The sequence below is a fragment of the Schistocerca americana genome, chromosome 1 (assembly GCF_021461395.2).
Source record: "Schistocerca americana isolate TAMUIC-IGC-003095 chromosome 1, iqSchAmer2.1, whole genome shotgun sequence".
NCBI lineage: Eukaryota > Metazoa > Arthropoda > Insecta > Orthoptera > Acrididae > Schistocerca > Schistocerca americana.
In genome coordinates, this window is record NC_060119.1 from 416131101 (window position 1) to 416152003 (window position 20903).

Genomic DNA, 20903 nt, shown 5'->3' on the forward strand with positions numbered 1-20903 from the left:
TCCAGCAGTTCACACTGCAGGCTTCTAGAGGTTGTAGAGAAAACGTAGTATGTAAAATTTAACACAAAAAATATCCGAAACTACCCTTTTAAGTGTAACATCCAAAACACTTTCTAAACTCTTGCGATGATACTGACCTTTTTTAGGTAGTTTTCCTCTGTGGCACTCTACAATGACTGTCTACATGATGTGAAGACCTGATGTCCTCTATTTGCAAGCTGCGTCAACGATTCGTACATTTGGCAGCTACTGTCAGACGCTATTTCAGGGAAGACAATGTGTTGCCGGCAGTGCCTCTGTATTTGAAGTGTCTTGATCACTAAATTCTGCTGTAGTCCGAGGCAGATTTGTTTGCGGAACAAATGACTTGCTGCACACCAGGTAGTTTTGCACAGCTATGTCGAAACGTGCTGTGTAATTAAAGTTTCTATAACGAACTTGATGGTCGCCATATTGAGCAATTTCTATACGTACCCATTTAACATACTTCAATATTAGCACGCGAAAATCAAAAATGTTGTTCGAGTACGCTTTCTTCGTTACGTGGTTACAAATTGCTAGGTAAAACTTGCCCACTAATTCGCTCCCACAATTTCTAGTAGCGTGTAATACAAATCATATATGTGCTCTAAAGTAAGTTTGTTTTAAAAGTATATCGGCAAAACACAATTACACCAAACGCCCTTAATTATGTGTTATGTGTATCGTAATACCTGCCTTCCCCTCACATTTTGCCCTCTTCGAGTCCCTTTGATAGCATGGAAGTTATCCAGTGATGTGTTAACACACGTCTTACCATAGCGCACCTCCTTATAGTCAGTGTTTTCCACACTTCCCGCTCCTGGCCCATTCTCTTGGAAAAACCATATTTCTTACCGTATCAGTCCACTTAATTTTCAGCTGCCCTCTAACATCAGGTCGCATACGCTTCGGTACATACTTCTCCAGTTTCCACACAGTACGTGATTCACTTCATTGCTGTGCTCCAGACGTATATGATAAGACATTTTGCCGTACATTCTCAGAAATTATTTCCTCATTTGAAGCTCTACGTTTGATACCAGTAGTTTTCTTTGGGTAAGTAACGTTCTTTTTTCTTGTGCTAATCGGCTTTTTATGTACTCTCTGCTTAGTTCGTATTGCGTTGTTTCACTCCAAGCAAAAGCCGCTTACTCTTATAGAAAACTGAGAGATTGGTAATTAGTTCTGTGGTGAGTCGAACTTTTGCTCTATAAAATGAACTTTCCTGAATCTCGAGCTTCCTATTGAGGAATTAGTCTCTACCTGTCCCTGAGTGCCAGTTGGTCTGAAGTTCCGTAATTATTAAGTGAATTTTTTGCCATAATTCCTATCTTAATGAAAACGGGAATCTGGCTACTGAGGTAAGATAGATCAGGGACTCCACTTTACTAAATACATCCCAGCAATTCTTTCTTACAGGGCGCGTACGATTAGAGTACACAGGAGAAGAGAAAACGTTCTGACACAGACATTCCGGAGAAGTTTATGTGCATGCTACATGTCAGAACAACACATTTACTCACAAAGAGGAAGGAACTCTCGAGCAGAATTTGACATGGATCACATATGAAATCTATCCTATGGTTCATTATAGACAAATTGAAATAATTTAAACCCATCATTATTCAGCAGGAAATGGATTGGGTAAGCAAAAAATCCATAACGCTGCATAGAGTTCCTAACTTGAAAACTCTGAATTAGTTCCTGACCAAAAGTGTCCACTAAAACCGCACATCATTCTTGAGGAGCAGCAATTGTCAACTGTGACTGCCTTGTTCAGCGCCCCGGAAACTTGTGGTGAAAATCCAAATTGCCTTGCCTCCAATCATTGAGATCGAAAACCTTGAAGGGGCGGGACTGAATTTTTTTTGTGGCGCCAGACTTCTCCTCCAATGAAAAGACCGGAGAAGCGTTGCAGGTTTATGCGTTCTCAATGTTTTCCATCAGTTCCTTAACGTTCGATACTCTGACCAAAGCGTACTTCTTGTCAGGTTACCTGGGAGAGCCAGTCGTGAGGTCGTGAGAGCCTCCGACACGAAAGCCCGCGCAGGTAAACGCTCCCCCAGCAGCCAGGCTGGACTGACCTGGACTGCCGTTCCCAGCCTTTCGCCTCAAAGTTATACCAACAGAAGCAACCTGAATTTTCTCAGTTGCATGCGTTAGTAATTACGCCCACCTTCATTCTACCCAGTGGCATTCACGTTTAAGGATAGATGGCAATGGTACATAGTATACTGAATGTCAAATGTAATGGGAATGGAAATAAAACTCTATTAGTCTCTGTTCCCAGCGCCATCTCTGTCTGTCTCTCTCTCTGGTATGGGAAATATGGGTAAATGCAGGTGGAGAGAAGATTCCCTGTCAAGAAGCATAACAACGATAAAAGATACTCTGTCGAACTTGGTAAAGCAAAACCACACAACTACATGAGAGGCGCATTGATTAACTCCTTTCACCAGGTGGCAGAACTCTTTCACTTTATCTACTGCGTGGTATCTAATTTTGCTGTTGAATTTGTTGCTAACCACATTTCTGCTGCTCCTCATTACGTTCGTCTTTCTTTGGCATACACTCGATCCGTATTCTGTAGTCGGCAGACTGTTCATCCCAATCAACAAGGTCCTTTAATCCTTCTGCACTTCCACAGAGGATAGCAACATCATCAGCGAATCACAACATTTACATTCTTTCAGGCTTAATTTTAGTCTCACATTTAAATTTAATTCCTTCATTGCTTCTTCAACATATAAGTTGAACAACAGAGTAGAAAAATTGCATCTCAGCCTTACTTTCTATTTAATCCGAGAGCTTGTCGTTGGTCTTTCTTACTCTTTCTGTTCTTTCATAAATTGCATATTATCTGTCTTCCGCTACAGTGTATACATATTTTCTAAGGATTTCAAACGTCTCCTACCTTGGTATTTGTTAAGTCATTACCAATAGTAAGCAAAGTTCGTGTTGTCCCACTCTGCATTGTTGCTAATTTTTTTCAAGATGGCGGATCCGAGATGCAGCTGATAGATGTGCCAACGTCGCAGTGGCGTCATGGCGAGAAGTGCAAATTTTGGCGGGAAAATACGTCATTTGCGCTACCTCCACTAACCTAACCTAACCCCCTCCCCCCTCCCCACCACACTCCCCAACAAAATGGTGGTAAGTTCAAATTTTGGTGTTGAAATAGGTCAATTGGGCTACCTCCAATAACCTAAAGTTATCTCACCACCAGTTCTTCCTTGGAACTGACGGGAAAAGGACTCAGACTGTGCTGGGCTGCTGGAGAGGAAGGAGTGTACTTTATTTAATTTCAGTGGGAAGTTGGAGCAATTTATTTAGGGATGGATTTCACATAGTTTATTTATTGCATTGATACAAATCACTCCCTCTGACGTGCTTGGGGTCACAATACATAGCCTACAGACTTGCAAACTACTCGTAAATCTCTCAATGCATGTAAAACAGCTATCTGACATCGTTAAGAAATTCGACCGCAACATATCAGCGAAATGTTTCCTACAGAGTTCCAAGGTGGGATGATGAAAGGATGCATTCTTCCTAGCGATCCTAATGGGACACCCCATCCCATATGCGAGATGCGTCTGGTCGTGCACAAGTTTACCGTGGCTGATGTATAGCTTTCAGAGCTGCGTATCCAGCGCCGAACGAGATGTTTGCATAGTGGTTCACCCTCGCAGGCGCTGCTAAAAGGCTGTCAGTGTTATACTGATGTCACATGTCTATGTAAATAAGTGCCAAGTCTACCTCTCGGAAATCATAAAGTGTCACGTAAATAGTTAACTGTCGCTTTCGTTGATGTAGGAGCTTTCCTGATGTCTCAGCTTGTCTGCACAGAAATTCTTGTCCTAACAGGACCTGTTTACAAAAAAATAGTCCAGAATAACACGGTATACATTCTTCCTGATGGTCTTAACAATGCATCCCGTGCTACCCTTCCTGGAAAACGTGACGTCCAGCGTTCGACACACGTTTCATAAATGGTAAACATTCTCACAACTAGAAGCCATCATCATGTATGTGCACGCATGCAAAAACACCATTAATGAAGTAAGCATTCTTGTTCTTTGAAAAGAGAGCACTGTCTCAGCACAGACAGGAAAATCAGAACAATTACGCTAACAGAATTCAAATCACTGTCTGAAGAAGAGAAAAATGGCTCGAATTTTCGGTGTCCTATAGCTACTGGTCTGGAGATTTCCTAATGCCACAATGGCGGGTGAGGGACAGCTTGCCCCCGTAGATACCTTGTCCCCAACTTGTCAGAACCATACCGTAGTTGCTCCTACATCCCAGCACAAAGGCTGTCTCGTGAAGAAATGGAGCATTCTGATTGGCTCTTACTGAATTTACTCGCCAAATTACTGATGTTGCCGGTGTGGGAACACTGACGGCCTTTTTTCTGCAGACGAGATTTTCAGTGGTAAAACTATTTTGAACAGATCGCCATATTGCACTGACAGTTAAACCTTGCAAAAGATGTCTACAGATGGTCAAATATGGGAATACACTTCCTCAATTACACTGCTCTGTCTCTAGGATGGACGCTTGACTATTTCAGTGTGAAATCTATCCCCAAACCGGCTATAACACCAAAATACTGTATGGATGTAGTAAACACGCAATTTGTATCCTTCGCCATACAGAATCATCACTTCTGCATCCTCCATATAGCTAGAGACCGCTAGACACTCGTACATATACCACGAAGACTGTTGTGCAAAGGCTGGGTTGTTTCACCTTGGCACAAAGGTGTCACTGTTTCTGGCCCCAACTTGCTTGCTTGCTTTCTACAACCATCTCCAGACTCTGGGATTACAGGAACACATGTATCTTCACATGGTTTGCCAGAATACTATACCATTTACGCGATACTTCTCTATATCAAGCACATAGCAATATCGCTTGCATGGCAGTATCGCTGGCACAGTATAAGTCCGAAGATATAGACTGGAAATTATTTCTCTAGAAACCCGAAACTTCAGCGAGGTGCAGCGTGCTGTAAACCACTGAGAGACTGGAAATTTATCCTGTCTGTGAAGATCTCTACGTGAAAACACGCATGGACGAAACTGATAATTCCACTCGCCAATACCGATGTCGCTAATATAACAGATTCCAAATCATACCTATAATTTACAAAGTCAACTAAGGTGCTTCTCATGTCTACAGGACCAGCAAATGTGTCTTATACCCATCTTTCACCTGCTAGATGCACACATACACCACAGTCGATGTTCTCTCAACCAAATAAAGGCGGGAAATTTGCAGAAGCATTCAATCGGACAATTTACGTAGGAGGGAATAATGTTCCAGCATAAACACACGTCCATATTGAATCTTCACAAATTTTGAAGGGGAACACATGCGATCACTATTCAGCCGTTGATGACACGGTAAGTCTCCTACGTTCCTATACCCTAACTGGTCTTTCCATTTGGACGACTCCTGCCGTTAACTGGAAACGTGAGGCATTCCCGCCAAAGGTCCCCCGTCACCACATACTCCTCGCACACCAGACAGAATCGTCCTAGGAAACCGGCTACATATATATTTGATCACTATACTTACAATTTGGCGTACTGCACAGTCATCTATCTACATTCGCAGTGGTATTCACAAACTAGAGGAGGGGCGGCTTAGCAATGAAACTGAAATTGGGAAGCATGCTGTCTCATTATTGATCAGTGCTGAAATTACTGTAAAACTCTTCGCACTATCAACTGTGATGCTTATTATTACAGTACTTCGGCGGTGTCTTTTCCATCCCATCCATCCACTGGTACACTGTTGATTACCATACAATGATTGACTGAGAACGCTTGTTTGAGATGGAGGGAGGGTATTGGCGGAAGGGCTACACCTTCTGGGGATGGTTAGCACCGAAAAAGTGATTAGGTAGATGACTGCAATATGAGGAATCAATAGAAACGAAACTCAGTCATCAACTATCCTGTCACTGCGGAGACGAGTTTAAATGCAGTTGTCGTCAATCGCCTTCTGACAGCAGTTTGGAAATGCTCCACAACACCGCAAAACTATTCCAGTCACCTTATGTTGTGACTGTCTTTTATTTAAAATCATCCAGTGTGTGTGTGTGTGTGTGTGTGTGTGTGTGTGTTTTGTGGTAGCAGCAGCAACAACATGATTTACACCATGCGACGTCTAGTTTTCTGTGAGATCAGAACATGTTAATGTCAGTTTAGAACCTGACACAGACTTCAAAGTCACGATGGTAAAAGCAAAATGTATGGCAGCGTGCACAGTGTGTTACAGCAGAAAAGAAAACAATGTTTCAAACAACGACACAGGGAGCTGTCTTGCGACTGACGGTATAGTCTGCCGGATAAATTATGGGCGTTGATACCTTACACTGATTTGTGCAAGCGACTTCGATCACTGTCCATCTGCTCCAGTGGATCAATAGCTGTATATTTAATAGGATAACTACATGCTCTCGATTCCGGCACTCAGATGCTATTTGTTTTCGATGTATGGGAAGAGAGAGACGCGGTAAAAATCTTGTCAAGTTCTCTATTGGATGAAGTTAGCAGAGCTTTTACAGGTAGTAGTTTTCTCTGTTGGGTGGTACGGAATAACGATGATAGAATTTTGGAGTGATAGATGTGAATGGACCCTGAGTGACACGAATCTGCTACAGACTGCAGTACCTACATGATGTTGAGTCTTTCTAGTTTTCCCGATAAGAAACACCACCATAACTGTTCGTACTGTCTTAATACGACCTCGTGTTGCAGGAGCGAGTTTCCTTTGGCGCTGACCTTACACATCGTACACTGCTGTCGGAGCTATGACAACATGTTCCCATTTTCCTTCGAATGGACAAAACAAGGTCCTGTGGCACTAACTCAGCTTAGCCTGTTTCCACATGGGCTGCAGAATGTGGTAGATATAGCTCTCTCTGGCTTCTGCTCAGTTCTGACTTAAATTGCAACGATCACATGCACAAAACTGCAGGGTGGCAGCACAGAGTCTGAGGGGCAGTTGCAAGATGCATAGAGGCTATCTAAAATTATACTGCAGCAGATAGGTTCGAAAAAGGTGACTCTTTTGACAAATGAGAGTGCCAGAAATATTATTCACTAGTGGCTGTAATCATTAAAAGGTTCTCCATAGGATCCAATACAGGTATGTGCTTGAATGGAAAGACTTGATTCCAAATCACAGACAGCATTTCTACCGGAAAGTGTAGCGCTAGCGATCTGAAAAGTTAGTGTACATTTCTTACGACCTCAATCAGCACACCATCTACTGTTTGTGATCCTTCTCAATCAACCATCACCCATAACCCAGTGCGTATATTGCAGTACCTCTGACGTGGAACTGAGACACAGTGCTTTACAAATACGGGAGAAATATTTGGCGGCAGCATGAAGGAGTTGCAAATACTGGCTTCATACTGCGTTCCTTAGCCGAAACACTTTCTAAATTCAGTGATTTTATTACGAGGTTAAATCCGTTGGTGACGTGTAGCCGCACTGTTTGTCTAATACTATCCATTCCGGCGATCACCGTCTATATTCAGTGTCACGGTATTTGTCTGAAAAAATCACTTCATTCGGAGGTAATGCCATACCTCGATTTATAAGGCTTATATAGTTTTTATAATGGATATTGTTAGCGATACTTGTGAGCGTCTATAGAATCAAGATCGATTTTGATAGTAACATGGTCATTGCGATTGTGTTTTGAACATCTGGTGGTTCGTAAGACGATTACGCCTCTCTTTCTAAGACACAGTGGTACCACTCACAGGAAAAACTTATGATACTAGTCCAACCATCGCCGATTTTCACTCAGTATTGTTTCATATCGCCAGCAATCAGTTACTGGTGAAGTATTATACTTAGTACTAGGGATTGCATGATAGGTTCACTTTAAGCATCATGCTTATAAAGTGTGTGTGTGTGTGTGTGTGTGTGTGTGTGTGTGTGTGTGTGTGTGTGTGCGCTCTGACATGTGCAAAAAAAATGACTATGTCCAGTCGTTATGAAGGTATCGGTTTGATGTGGAGTACTGCGATAGCGAAGGGAATGGAAGCTTTACTTTTTACTTGGAAAAGTATGCCAAGTCATAAGAAAGGTACAGATATTACTATTCCCCAGCTGTCAGCAAGGGATATTTCCAATACTTCGTTCATTGTCGAATGTCCTCCAGATGAGACCGTAATCGTCACATTTAATTGTAAGTATAGCGATCAAATATATTTGTAGCCAGTTTCCTCGGACCATTCTGTCTGGTGTGCGAGGAGTACGTGCCAGCGGTGGCTTGTGGCGAGAATTATTCATGTTTCCAGCTAGCGGCGGGAGCCGTCCGAATGGAAAGTCTGGTTAGGGTCAAATGGCTCAGAGCACTATGGGACTTAACATCTGAGGTCATCAGTCCCTTAGAACTTAGAACTACGTAAACCTAACTATCCTAAGGACATCACACATATCCATGCCTGAGACTGGTTAGGGTCAGGAATGTAGGCTACCTAACCGTGTCATCCTCTAAATGGATGAATAGTGAACCAATACTCAGTATATGTTGGACAGCTTTCGTGATTGTGTGTATTTTCATTGGAAATTTGAGAAGATTCATTATGGACATGTTTGCCCTGGATCATTATCCCCCCCCCCACACCCCCACACATGTAAATAGTCCAATTGACTGCTTCTCCAAATTTCCCGCCTTTATTTGGTTGAGAGAACATCGATCGTGGTGTGCGCATCGAGTAGATGAAAGATGGGTATAAGACGTATTTGCTGGTCCTGTAGACCTGAGAAGCACCTTAGTTGACTTTATTAATTATAGGTATGATTTGGAATCTGTTATATCAGCATCGTCGGTATTGGCGAGTGGAATTATCAGTTTCCTCCAATTTTTCGAGTTTTGACGTAGAGATCTTCACAGACAGGATAAGTTTTCAGTCGCTCAGTGGTTTACAGCACGCTGCACCTCGCTTAAGTTTCGGGTTTCTAGAGAAATAATTTCCAGTCTATATCTTCGGACTTATACTGTGCCAGGGATACTACTATGCAAGCGATATTGCTATGTGCTTGACATCAAGAAGTATCGCGTAAATGGTTCAGTATTCAGGCAAACCATGTGAACATAAATGTGTTCTTGTAATCCTAGAGTCTGGTGATGAGTGTAGAAAGCGAGCAAGCATGTAGGTCAGGGCTAGAAACAGTGACACCTTTGTGCCAAGGGGAACCAACTCAGCCTTTGTACAACAGTCTTTGTGGCATGTGTACGAGTGTCTAGCGGTCTCTAGCTATATGGAGGATGCAGAAGTGATGATTTTGTATGGCGCAGGATACAAATTGCTTGTTTATTACATCGATACAGTATGTGGTGATACTTAGCCTGGTTGGAGATCGATTTCACACTGAAATATTCAAGCGTCCATCCTAGCGACAGAGCAGTGTAATTGAGGAAGTGTATTCCCATATTTGACGATCTGTAGACCACTTTTTCAAGCTTTAATTGTCAGGGCAATATGGCGATCTGTACAAAATAGTTTTACCACTGAAAATCTCATCGCCGGTCGGGGTGGCCGAGCGGTTCTAGGCGCTACAGTCTGGAACCGCGTGACCGCTACGGTCGCAGGTTCGAATCCTGCCTCGGGCATGGATGTGTGTGATGTCCTTAGGTTAGTTAGGTTTAAGTAGTTTTAAGTTCTAGGGGACTGATGACCTCAGATGTTAAGTCATTTGAACCATTTTGAAAAACTCATCGGCAGAAAAAAGGCTTACAGAGTGACGCACCGGCAGCATCAGTAATTTGGTGGGTAAATTCAGAAAGAGCCAATCAGAATGCTCCATTTATTCACGAGACATCCTTTGTGCCAGGACGTAGGAGCATCTACAGAATGGTTCTAACAAGATGGGGGCAAGGTATCTACAGTGGTATGCTGTCCCTCACCCTCCATTGTGGCATTAGGACATCTCCAGACCAGGAGCTGTAGGACTCCGAAATTTCCGGCTATGCTATGCGAACATCTTGCCGCGACGCGTCAGCCATGCTGGGCAGGTAAACATGTGCGCGGCCAGTTGCGTCTCACATTTGGGACAGGCTGTCCCATTAGGATCGCTATGAATAATGCATTTGGTGTTATGTTGGGCTATTTTCATGAACTGCCCCTGTTAGGACTAGAATTTCCATGCAGACAAGCTGCAAAAGCTCCTACTGTGATATCAGTATGACACTGACAACCTTCTAGCTGCACTTGCGATGGTGAGCAGCTAGGCAAACATCTCTCTCTTGGCAATTAGGTCTTCGCTGGACCGTAGGTAGAAAGGCTATGTGTCAGCAATGATAAACACATGCGCGGCCAGACACATCTCGCATTTGAGACGAGCGTGCTTGAACCACCCTGGCATGCACGTGTTGGTGCCTCTGTAAGGAACAGTTCACTGATACATCGCGGTCGAATTTCTTACTGATAGTTCGAAAAGTTTTTTACGTCCAATGAGCGTTTGTACCCTTCATTATTTTCGGCTGTTTAAGCGATGTGAGCGTGTCTGCATAGCATTTGAAACTATTTTTAGACACTTTGATGAATAGTGAATGTGTCTGTTGCATTATTTTTTGAACAGGCCTGTAAGCTGTGCAGTGCATTTCGACAGTTTATAACCAGTGATTGTGTTTGCAGATTGTTTTACATGCATTATTTTGACAGTTTAGTTGTTTTCATGTCTGTACATCAGTGTGCTGCATTATTTCGGTGATTTACGAGTAGTTTGCAGGTCTGTTGGCTGTGTAATCCGTAATTCCGACAGTTTACAATTTGTGAGTCTGTTCACAGAGCGTTATACATGCATTATTTTGACAATTTACGAGTTGTTTGCATGTCTGTACTTCAGTGCCTCTGGGCTATTAACTGTGACAACAAGAATGCCAGGGCGAGTGTTTTGTATCAGTGTAATAAATAAACTATGTGAAACCTCACCCTAAATAAATTATTCCAACTTCCGACTGAAAATAAATAAAGTACACCCCCTCCTCTACAGCAGCTGGACACAGACTGAGTCATTTTCCCGCCAATCCCAAGGAAAAGGTAGTGGTCAGATGACTTACGTCAGTGGAGGTAGCCCAATTGACCTATCATCCAGGCAACATTTTCCCGCCACTTTCTTTGGTTACTGAAGATAGTGCAAGTGACCTTTTTCATGCCAAAATTTGAATTTCCTGCAATTTTCTTGGGAAGAGGGTAGGGAAGGGGAGGAGGTATTTGAGGGGGCTTAGGTAAGTGGAGGTAGCCCAAGTGACCTATTTTCCCAGCAAATTTGAACATTCCACCATGGCGTCATTGCGACATTGCCACATCTATCGCTACCATCTTGGATCCGCCATCTTGAATAAATTTGGCAACAATGCAACTTAGGGTGGTACGAACTTTCCCCTACTACTATTACCAAGCAGAATGTCAGATCTGACTCTCCTGCCTTTACGTTTCCTAAAGCCAAACTGGTCGTCATCTAGCACATTCTCAATGTCTCATTCCATTCTTTTGTATATTATTATGGTAGGCTACATGGGTGCAGGAGCTTTCGAGCTGATTGTACTGTATACTCGCTTTCATATGCCCTTGTTATTTTCAGGATTATGTGAATAGCGTTCTTCCAAAGGTTTCCAGTCCCACTAACTAGACCAATTATTTGTTCAAATGGTTCAAATGGCTCTGAGCACTATGGGACTCAACTGCTGTGGTCATAAGTCCCCCAGAACTTAGAACTACTTAAACCTAACTAACCTAAGGACAGCACACAACACCCAGCCATCACGAGGCAGAGAAAATCCCTGACCCCGCCGGGAATCGAACCCGGGAACCCGGGCGTGGGAAGCGAGAACGCTACCGCACGACCACGAGATGCGGGCCAATTATTTGTATGCGGCTTCGGTAAGTGATTGTGCGAAATCCGAGGGAATGTGTAAACATCTTCTCCATACTTTATTGCAAGTCATCCAAAGCGCTGTCTAACTCCTGCTCTAATACTGGATCCCCTGTTTTCTAATCGATAACAGTTTCTTCCCCTGTTACATTAGCAGGCTGTTCCTCATTATCATAGAAATGCTCAATGTTGGGAGGGTACTGTACGTTGGAACACTTTTCAGACATTCGCCTCTAGCCAGCCCTGTAACACAAGTTTAATATATTTTCTTACTCCATTTTGATATAATAGCATTCACTTTATGTGTGGTGCAGTCTTTTCCTGAAATTACTAAAATTACTACAAAATAAAAAAGTTTTTCCAAATATGAAACAGGGTTCAAAGTACAAAATAGCTATGTACCTAGAAACAAATATTTTTATCAAATTTGAAATGTTTTGCATCCAAATAATGTAGCCAATAATGTATTTAGTAGTTTGTGTGTTACATGATTTACTAAACACCAGTAATCAGTAGGTGAAATCAATTTAAGAAGAAGTATTATCGAACACCAGTTACAAGTTAAATTCATTTGGAAATACAAATTATTGCCGACTAACACAAATTTCCATCTCAAGACTGTCAAAACTGTTATCGCTTTAAATAAACTTAGTTCATTCACGAATATAACAGGTTCCGTAGTAGAAGACCTTCCACATGTTGCGTAGCTAGTTTTAAAAATATGTAATTACTCACAAAAAACTCTGTAACTGAATTATTAACAGTATTGTCCAGATAGTTTTAGTATAGAATATTATAAGTTCTTAAATAAGTGGAACTCGTAATAAACCACAACCTCATGTCTCACAACACCAAAAACAGTAGAAAATTGCAGTTTCTAGTACACATTCATTCAAAGCGATTTTAAAGTCAGTCACAAGATCAGAACACTCATCTGAGAGCACTGACCTCCAGGTGCAACACCCTCCCCTACTGTTTTTAATTAAGCCCTCTCTTCCTTGTGCTTAATTGTAAAATTCATTTCGAACTCTTAACGTTGGCGTCGTCACCTTTGAATTTTCTAAAATTTGATTTGATTTTTCTGTATAATGAATCCTTCCTGCCAACTACTTTCGATTACTTCACATTTTTCCTGTAATCAGATCGTTTTAGCTTCCTTGCCCTTCCTGTTGGGGTCTTTTCCAAGTGTCTTATATTGTTAGATTTCATTCCCCTCTTTAAAGTTTTTTTTTTATTTTCTTCATTTGTCGAGCAATTGAAGTTATCCAAATTTTCTCCGCAGTTGCCTTCCCTACACCTATATTCGTATGTGCAGCTTTTGTGTTGACCCCTTTTAGAGATGAACTGAACTACAAACTGTAGTGTCCTTTATCGCAGTATCTGCAGCCTCCAGCAATTTATAAATCACAGTTCCTCAGTAACTCAGTATCCCATTTCTTTACTCATTGATTCTTCTTGACCATGCTTTTAAACTTAACCTACTCTTCATCATTACAAAATTGTTAGAAGAGTCTGAATCTTCTCCTGGATATGTTTTGCAGTCTAATGTCTGATTCCGGAATCTTCACTTCAGCGTGATTTAAATAAGATGTTATGCTCCTGTGCCTACTGACCTTTTCCAAAATTATCTGGTCCTCTTGTGACTTTTGAACCAGGTATTTGCTGCAAACACACAGAAATTTATTATACAACCTAAGCAGTCGTTTTCCTCTCTCATCCTCGTTCTGAATCCTTCATTCACCTGTAAGTCTGCCTTCTATTCCATTCTGCACTATAGCGTCCTAATCCATGATTTTTTGATTTTATCTCTTTTCACCTACTGAATTACCCGTAAAATGACTTCAAACAATGTGTCTCCTCATGACTTTCATGTTACTTCATCAAGCATTCCTGAACTAAAGTTGTTGATGTGGGTTTGGTTTCGGTTCTGATGGGAATAATCCTATAGCTTGCAACCGTACGTCATTAAATTGTAGGTCAATGCAACTGGTGGATTATTTCTTCCGCTCGTTTTTGTATCATAAGGCCCATGGTCGCTCACTATAAATTTAAATTAATTCTGTTTGGTTGGATTTGTAGATTTGCGTGTAAACGGGGCAACCCAACAACGAGTTTAATTATAAAAAATTGCCACTGTTTATTAAACAGTTATACATATTAAACAGTGGACTGTTGAAGATTTAATTGCTATCGCTATTTCGATCTAAATGTAACTCGAGCCCCAATTTAGTGGTTTGCAAATCGCTTTAAACATAAGTACATACTGCTTGTATCAGTTCATAGCTACGCCAGAGTTAAAGTCTCAACTCTCAGCAAAATAACTGACCACAAGTGTCCACAGTCCGCTCTGTCCTACCTGTGACTGAGTGACTTACCCCACGCAAAGGCGGCAGCCCTCTTTTATTGACACCACCCGGGTTTTCATACAGCAACAGCAAACAACTGACAGGATCGTTCATCAGTCTGAACTACAACTTTTTATCATGATGTGATAGCTTTAGAGATACCACAACATGTGCACTGAGAAGCTGATTAATATTATATGTAACATAGCATTTTTGGATGAATAGTTCGCTCATAATCTTAAAATGATAGCAATATTCATTAACTGTACCTTAAACATCTGTAGGATGCCAAGGGGGAGGTTACCATGAGAAAAAGATTGAATAATCAACGAAAGTATAACGTTCTACGAGTCGGGGCGTGGAATGTCAGAAGCTTGAACGTGGTAGGGAAACTAGAAAATCTGAAAAGGGAAATGCAAAGGTTCAACCTAGATGTAGTAGGGGTCAGTGAAGTGAAGTGGAAGGAAGAGAAGGATTTCTGGTCAGATGAGTATGGGGTAATATCAACAGCAGCAGAAAATGGTATAACAGGTGTAGGATTCGTTATGAATAGGAAGGTAGGGCAGAGGGTGTGTTACTGTGAACAGTTCAGTGACCGGGTTGTTCTAATCAGAATCGACAGCAGACCAACACCGACAACGATATTTCAGGTATACATGCCACCGTCGCAAACTGAAGATGAACAGATAGAGAAAGTGTATGAGGATATTGAAAGGGTAATGCAGTATGTAAAGGTGGACGAAAATCTAATAGTCATGGGCGACTGGAATGCAGTTGTAGGGGAAGGAGTAGAAGAAAAGGTTACGGGAGAATATGGGCTTGGGACAAGGAATGAAAGAAGAGAAAGACTAAATGAGTTCTGTAACAAGTTTCAGCTAGTAATAGCGAATACCCTGTTCAAGAATCACAAGAGGAGGAAGTATACTTGGAAAAGGCCGGGAGATACGGGAAGATTTCAATTAGATTACATCATGGTCAGACAGAGATTCCGAAATCAGATACTGGATTGTAAGGCGTACCCAGAAGCAGATATAGACTCAGATCACAATATAGTAGTGATGAAGAGTAGGCTGAAGTTTAAGACATTAGTCAGGAAGAATCAATACGCAAAGAAGTGGGATACGGAAGTACTAAGGAATGACGAGCTACGTTTGAAGTTCTCTAACGCTATAGGTACAGCAATAAGGAATAGCGCAGTAGGCAGTACAGTCTAAGAGGAATGGACATCTCTAAAAAGGGCCATCACAGAAGTTGGGAGGGAAAACATAGGTACAAAGAAGGTAGCTGCGAGGAAACCATGGGTAACAGAAGAAATACTTCAGTTGATTGATGAAAGGAGCAAGTACAAACATGTTCCGGGAAAATCAGGAATACAGAAATACAAGTCGCTGAGGAATGAAATAAATAGGAAGTGCATGGAAGCTAAGACGAAATGGCTGCAGGAAAAATATGAAGACATCGAAAAAGATATGATTGTCGGAAGAACGGACTCAGCATACAGGAAAGTCAAAACAACCTTTAGTGACATTAAAAGTAACGGTGGTAACATTAAGAGTGCAACGGGAATTCCACTGTTAAATGCAGAGGAGAGAGCAGATAGGTGGAAAGAATACATTGAAAGCCTCTATGAGGGTGAAGATTTGTTTGATGTGATAGAAGAAGAAACAGGAGTCGATTTAGAAGAGATAGGGGATCCAGTATTAGAATCGGAATTTAAGAGAGCTTTGGAGGACTTACGGTCAAATAAGGCAGAAGGGATGGATAACATTCCATCAGAATTTCTAAAATCATTGGCGGAAGTGGCAACAAAACGACTATTCACGTTTGTGTGTAGAATATATGAGTCTGGCGACATACCATGTGACTTTCGGAAAAGCATCATCCACACCATTCCGAAGACGGCAAGAGCTGACAAGTGCGAGAATTATCGCACAATCAGCTCAACAGCTCATGCATCGAAGCTGCTTACAAGAATAATATACAGAAGAATCGAAAAGAAAATTGAGAATGCGCTGGGTGACGATCAGTTTGGCTTTAGGAAACGTAAAGGGACGAGAGAGGCAATTCTGACGTTACGGCTAATAATGGAAGTAAGGCTAAAGAAAAATCATGACACTTTCATAGCATTTGTCGACCGGGAAAAAGCGTTCGACAATATAAAATGGTGCAAGCTGTTCGAGATTCTGAAAAAAGTAGGGGTAAGCTATAGGGAGAGACGGGTCATATACAATATGTACAACAACCAAGAGGGAATAATAAGAGTGGACGATCAAGAACGAAGTGCTCGTATTAAGAAGGGTGTAAGACAAGGCTGTAGCCTTTCGCCCCTACTCTTCAATCTGTACATCGAGGAAGCAATGATGGAAATAAAAGGAAGGTTCAGGAGTGGAATTAAAATACAAGGTGAAAGGATATAAATGATACGATTCGCTGATGACATTGCTATCCTGAGTGAAAGTGAAGAAGAATTAAATGATCTGCTGTACGGAATGACAGTCTAATGAGTACACAGTATGGATTGAGAGTAAATCGGAGAAAGACGAAGGTAATGAGAAGTAATAGAAATGAGAACAGCGAGAAACTTATCAGGATTGATGGTCACGAAGTCAATGAAGTTAAGGAATTCTGCTACCTAGGCAGTAAAATTACCAATGGCAGACGGAGCAAGGAGAACATCAAAAGCAGACTCGCTATGGCAAAAAAGGCATTTCTGGCCAAGAGAAGTCTACTAATATCAAATACCGGCCTTAATTTGAGGAAGAAATTTCTGAGGATGTACGTCTGGAGTACAGCATTGTATGGTGGTGAAACATGGACTGTGGGAAAACCGGAACAGAAGAGAATCGAAGCATTTGAGATGTGGTGCTATAGACGAATGTTGAAAATTAGGTGGACTGATAAGGTGAGGAATGAGGAGGTTCTACGCAGAATCGGAGAGGAAAGGAATGTGTGGAAAACACTGATAAGGAGAAGGGACAGGATGATAGGACATCTGCTAAGACAAGAGGGAATGACTTCCATGGTACTAGAGGGAGCTGTAGAGGGCAAAAACTGTAGAGGAAGACAGAGATTGGAATACGTCAAGCAAATAATTGAGGACGTAGGTTGCAAGTGCTACTCTGAGATGAAGAGTCTAATGAGTACACAGTATGGTTTGAGAGTACAGGAAAGGAATTCGTGGCGGGCCGCGTCAAACCAGTCAGTAGACTGATGACAAAAGAAAACAGAAAAAAAAAAAGGATACATACAAGTGGCACATCTGCCTTACAGAAAATGATCCACTGGTGGCATTCAGATTATGTAGTTGAGGCTGAATTTAAATTATGTGTGAAAATATGAGAAGAATTTAATTAATTGGTCAAAAACAGCAATTAAACAATGAAAACTTCTATCTAAATATTGTCCGTAATGTTTGGAAACGTTTTCCAACACATGTTGCAGTGGTATTTATGTACCTGTGTTATACGGGATGCTCTAAAATTCTCCTTGCCAACTTGTAGAACTTGAAGAGGAGACTGAGTAGACAATATTTTAAAGTTGAACCCATGATGGGAAACGTACCGTTTCCGTGTTACAACCATTTGAATTCGTTATAGTAACACGACCACTTCTGCAAGTAATTTAATAGGCTCGACCCAGTACATCACTTGTTTTACAATTTCACTTATCAATAACCAAAGAAATAAAAGTAAACTTAATCATCTTTCACAAACGCTGTTGTTTACAGCCAAACTTGAACCATTTTTGTCCTTTTCAAAGGAGGGTTAGCATTCTGATCCATTAAAACTAAGGTTCAATGTGGCGATCAATGTCGCGAACAAATTAGGAAATATGAGAAGAATCTATGTAAACTGTATATCCTATGTTAACGTTTTTTTTGGGAGGGGGGGGGGGGGGAGGGGAGGTTTACGTGTTAGTTGTGACGTCATATTTCTTTGTTCAGAAGACATGTTAATCTTTGCTGTAGATGTACGCGAAAAAAAATTTAGTAGTTTATTTGACGCGGCGTAGGAATATAACAGTCTTTAATTACATGGTTTGTGAGTCACAAATACCGAAAAAGTCCATGCGCAAGTCTTACTTCACACAGCCATGACGCTCTGTAAGAGCGGTAACCACGGTAACTAGGATGCGCGATATGTTGCTGCATGCGCATTACCGAGATACAGGGAACACACTGCGTGTCCCGCTAAACGCTTGCCGTTGCTGTCAGAATGTGAAGCCTTCTGCCATTCCATATCGAATCACGGCACGCGCGCCTAATGCATGCACGCGTGCCAGCTGCAGTAGACACTAATGACGAGACCCCGGCGTTTCACGCCGTAGCATGTTTCCCGCATCCAGCGAGGTACGTCAGTGATGAAGACGCAGCAACCGTCTTCAACACAACTACAGTTACAGTCACGTTCATGTAGTGCAAAATTACGATCATCACGTTCAGTCCTCCTATCGCAATTGTCAACGAGTTAGTGCGTTTTCTCTTATAAAGAAACTTACCGTATGTTAGCTGTAATACCCATGCAAAGAAAGAAATATCTTTTTTCCGCCAATAGCAAATTTCTTGTGATAGGTTCAAATGGTTCAAATGGCTCTGAGCACTATGGGACCTAACATCTCAGGTCATCAGTCCCCTAGAACTTAGAACTACTTAAACCTAACTAACCTAAGGACATCACACACATCCATGGCCGAGGCAGGATTCGAACCTGCGACCGGAGCGGTCGCGTGGTTCCAGACTGAAGCGCCTAGAACCGCTCGGCCACCAGCGGCCGGCTCTTGTGATAGCATTTCCGTTGAAGTCAATTGTATTCGGCAACAAACAATCCTGTCAGAGGAACATCCGAAACTGAGCGTTATAGCAGAAGTTGAAAATACCGTTTCAGTTGTAAGGTTATTTTTATTTAAAATATGACAGGTTTCGGAATCTTATATGCCCGTCATCAAGTGTTGTACTGAAAAAAACAAGAGACCGAAGGTAATAATAGTTTTTACACGCAGTAGCACACATAAAAAACCAAAAATGAAGTTCCATATAACTCATTAGCGCCGACCGGTGTGGCCGTGCGGTTAAAGGCGCTTCAGTCTGGAACCGCGTAACCGCTACGGTCGCAGGTTCGAATCCTACCTCGGGCATGGATGTGTGTGATGTCCTTAGGTTAGTTAGGTTTAATTAGTTCTAAGTTCTAGGCGACTGATGACCTCAGAAGTTAAGTCACATAGTGCTCAGAGCCATTTGCCATAACTGATTAGCTTCGGCCCCTTGTTTGTTTTCACTGTAACACCTGTTGATAGGCATACAAGAGCCCGAAGTCGGTCGTGTTGTAAACAAAAGGAACCTTACAACTGAAGCGGTATTTTCAACTTCTGCGTACTCAGCAAATTGTGCCCGCACCAAGTACGACTGTAGAAAACGGGGAAGGAAGCACATGGGAATTGCACATGAGAATTGTAAACTATTATAAATGACTTTAGGATGAAATTATTAAGAAGAAATTTGGAAGTTCTCTTATTATTTAATCAATGAGCGTGGACACTGAATACAAAAGTTACACATGTCCTCCAATGAACCGTGCTAGAATACAGTAACGGATATTATCAAAACAGAACGAAACAAACCCATATATTATCAAATCCCCATCGTACTCGTCTTATTAAATTAGTGGTAAAACAACGTGAGTCATGACCTATATCCACGGATGACTTAATAAAAGAGCAATATTGTTCCTTGTACAATGAACAAGGCCTCGATTGGAATAAGAGGTCTAAACTTGGTCACAAAGCATCACATCTGTTGAGCTGAAAAATCAGATAATAGAATATTACGACAAAGCACTCTAGCAAGCAACGCTGTCACCGTAAACACCTGAATATCTCCGCACATTCACGAAAGAAGCATCTAAACTTAATAAATAAAACGACGTTAGCTGCAAGAGGTCTTCACGTTCATGCGAGAAAGCAGCGTTAGAGAGGCCCAGAAACTGCAGAAGAGTACCTCTGTGTGCTCATTCCCATGGTCAAACAAACTCAAACTTTAAACCACGCCCCAGTTAGCTGAACGGTCAATAGGACTGTGCACTCAAACTGCACCGTACAGATATTCTTTTACTGTGCAGCCTAAAATATTATTTCCGTAGTGGATGAGAGCAGAGCATAAAGTGTCTTCATGCCATCCTAGTGACTTATCACTTCGCTTACTTATACTGTAAATGAAAGAAGAGTCTAACAGATGGCTTTCAACCTATATTCATTGATGTCAATTATTTACTACAACTATTACGTAACTATATCTAATAATTAAACACGGAACTACAAGGCCATGAGTTGCACGCAGGAACGCAAGGCCGACAACACAACAGCTACACTGATGAAGCAAAACATTATTACTATTGCCTGCCGTAATACTGCGTGCTACGTGGTGGCGTTGAGGGTAAGGAAAATATACGACCGGAGCAGAAACGAATGGGAGCTCAAACTAGCGACGATACGGGCCACGAATGAGTAAATCCAGTGACATAAACTACTTTGACACAGACGAGATTTTTATGGGCAGGCGTCCGGGAACGAGCATGTTGGAAATGGCGAAGCTGTTCGGCTGGTCGCTTGCTACTGCTGTGATCACCTGTCG

The 20903-nt window shown here is 41.8% G+C and overlaps 1 protein-coding gene across 1 annotated transcript in view; it reads left to right on the forward strand.

Annotated features, from left to right (window-relative positions):
* The window catches only part of LOC124555078 (kinesin-like protein KIF12), a 653823-nt gene that overhangs the window by 450189 nt on the left and 182731 nt on the right, over positions 1-20903 (forward strand). The gene's annotated exons all lie outside the window — the stretch shown is intronic.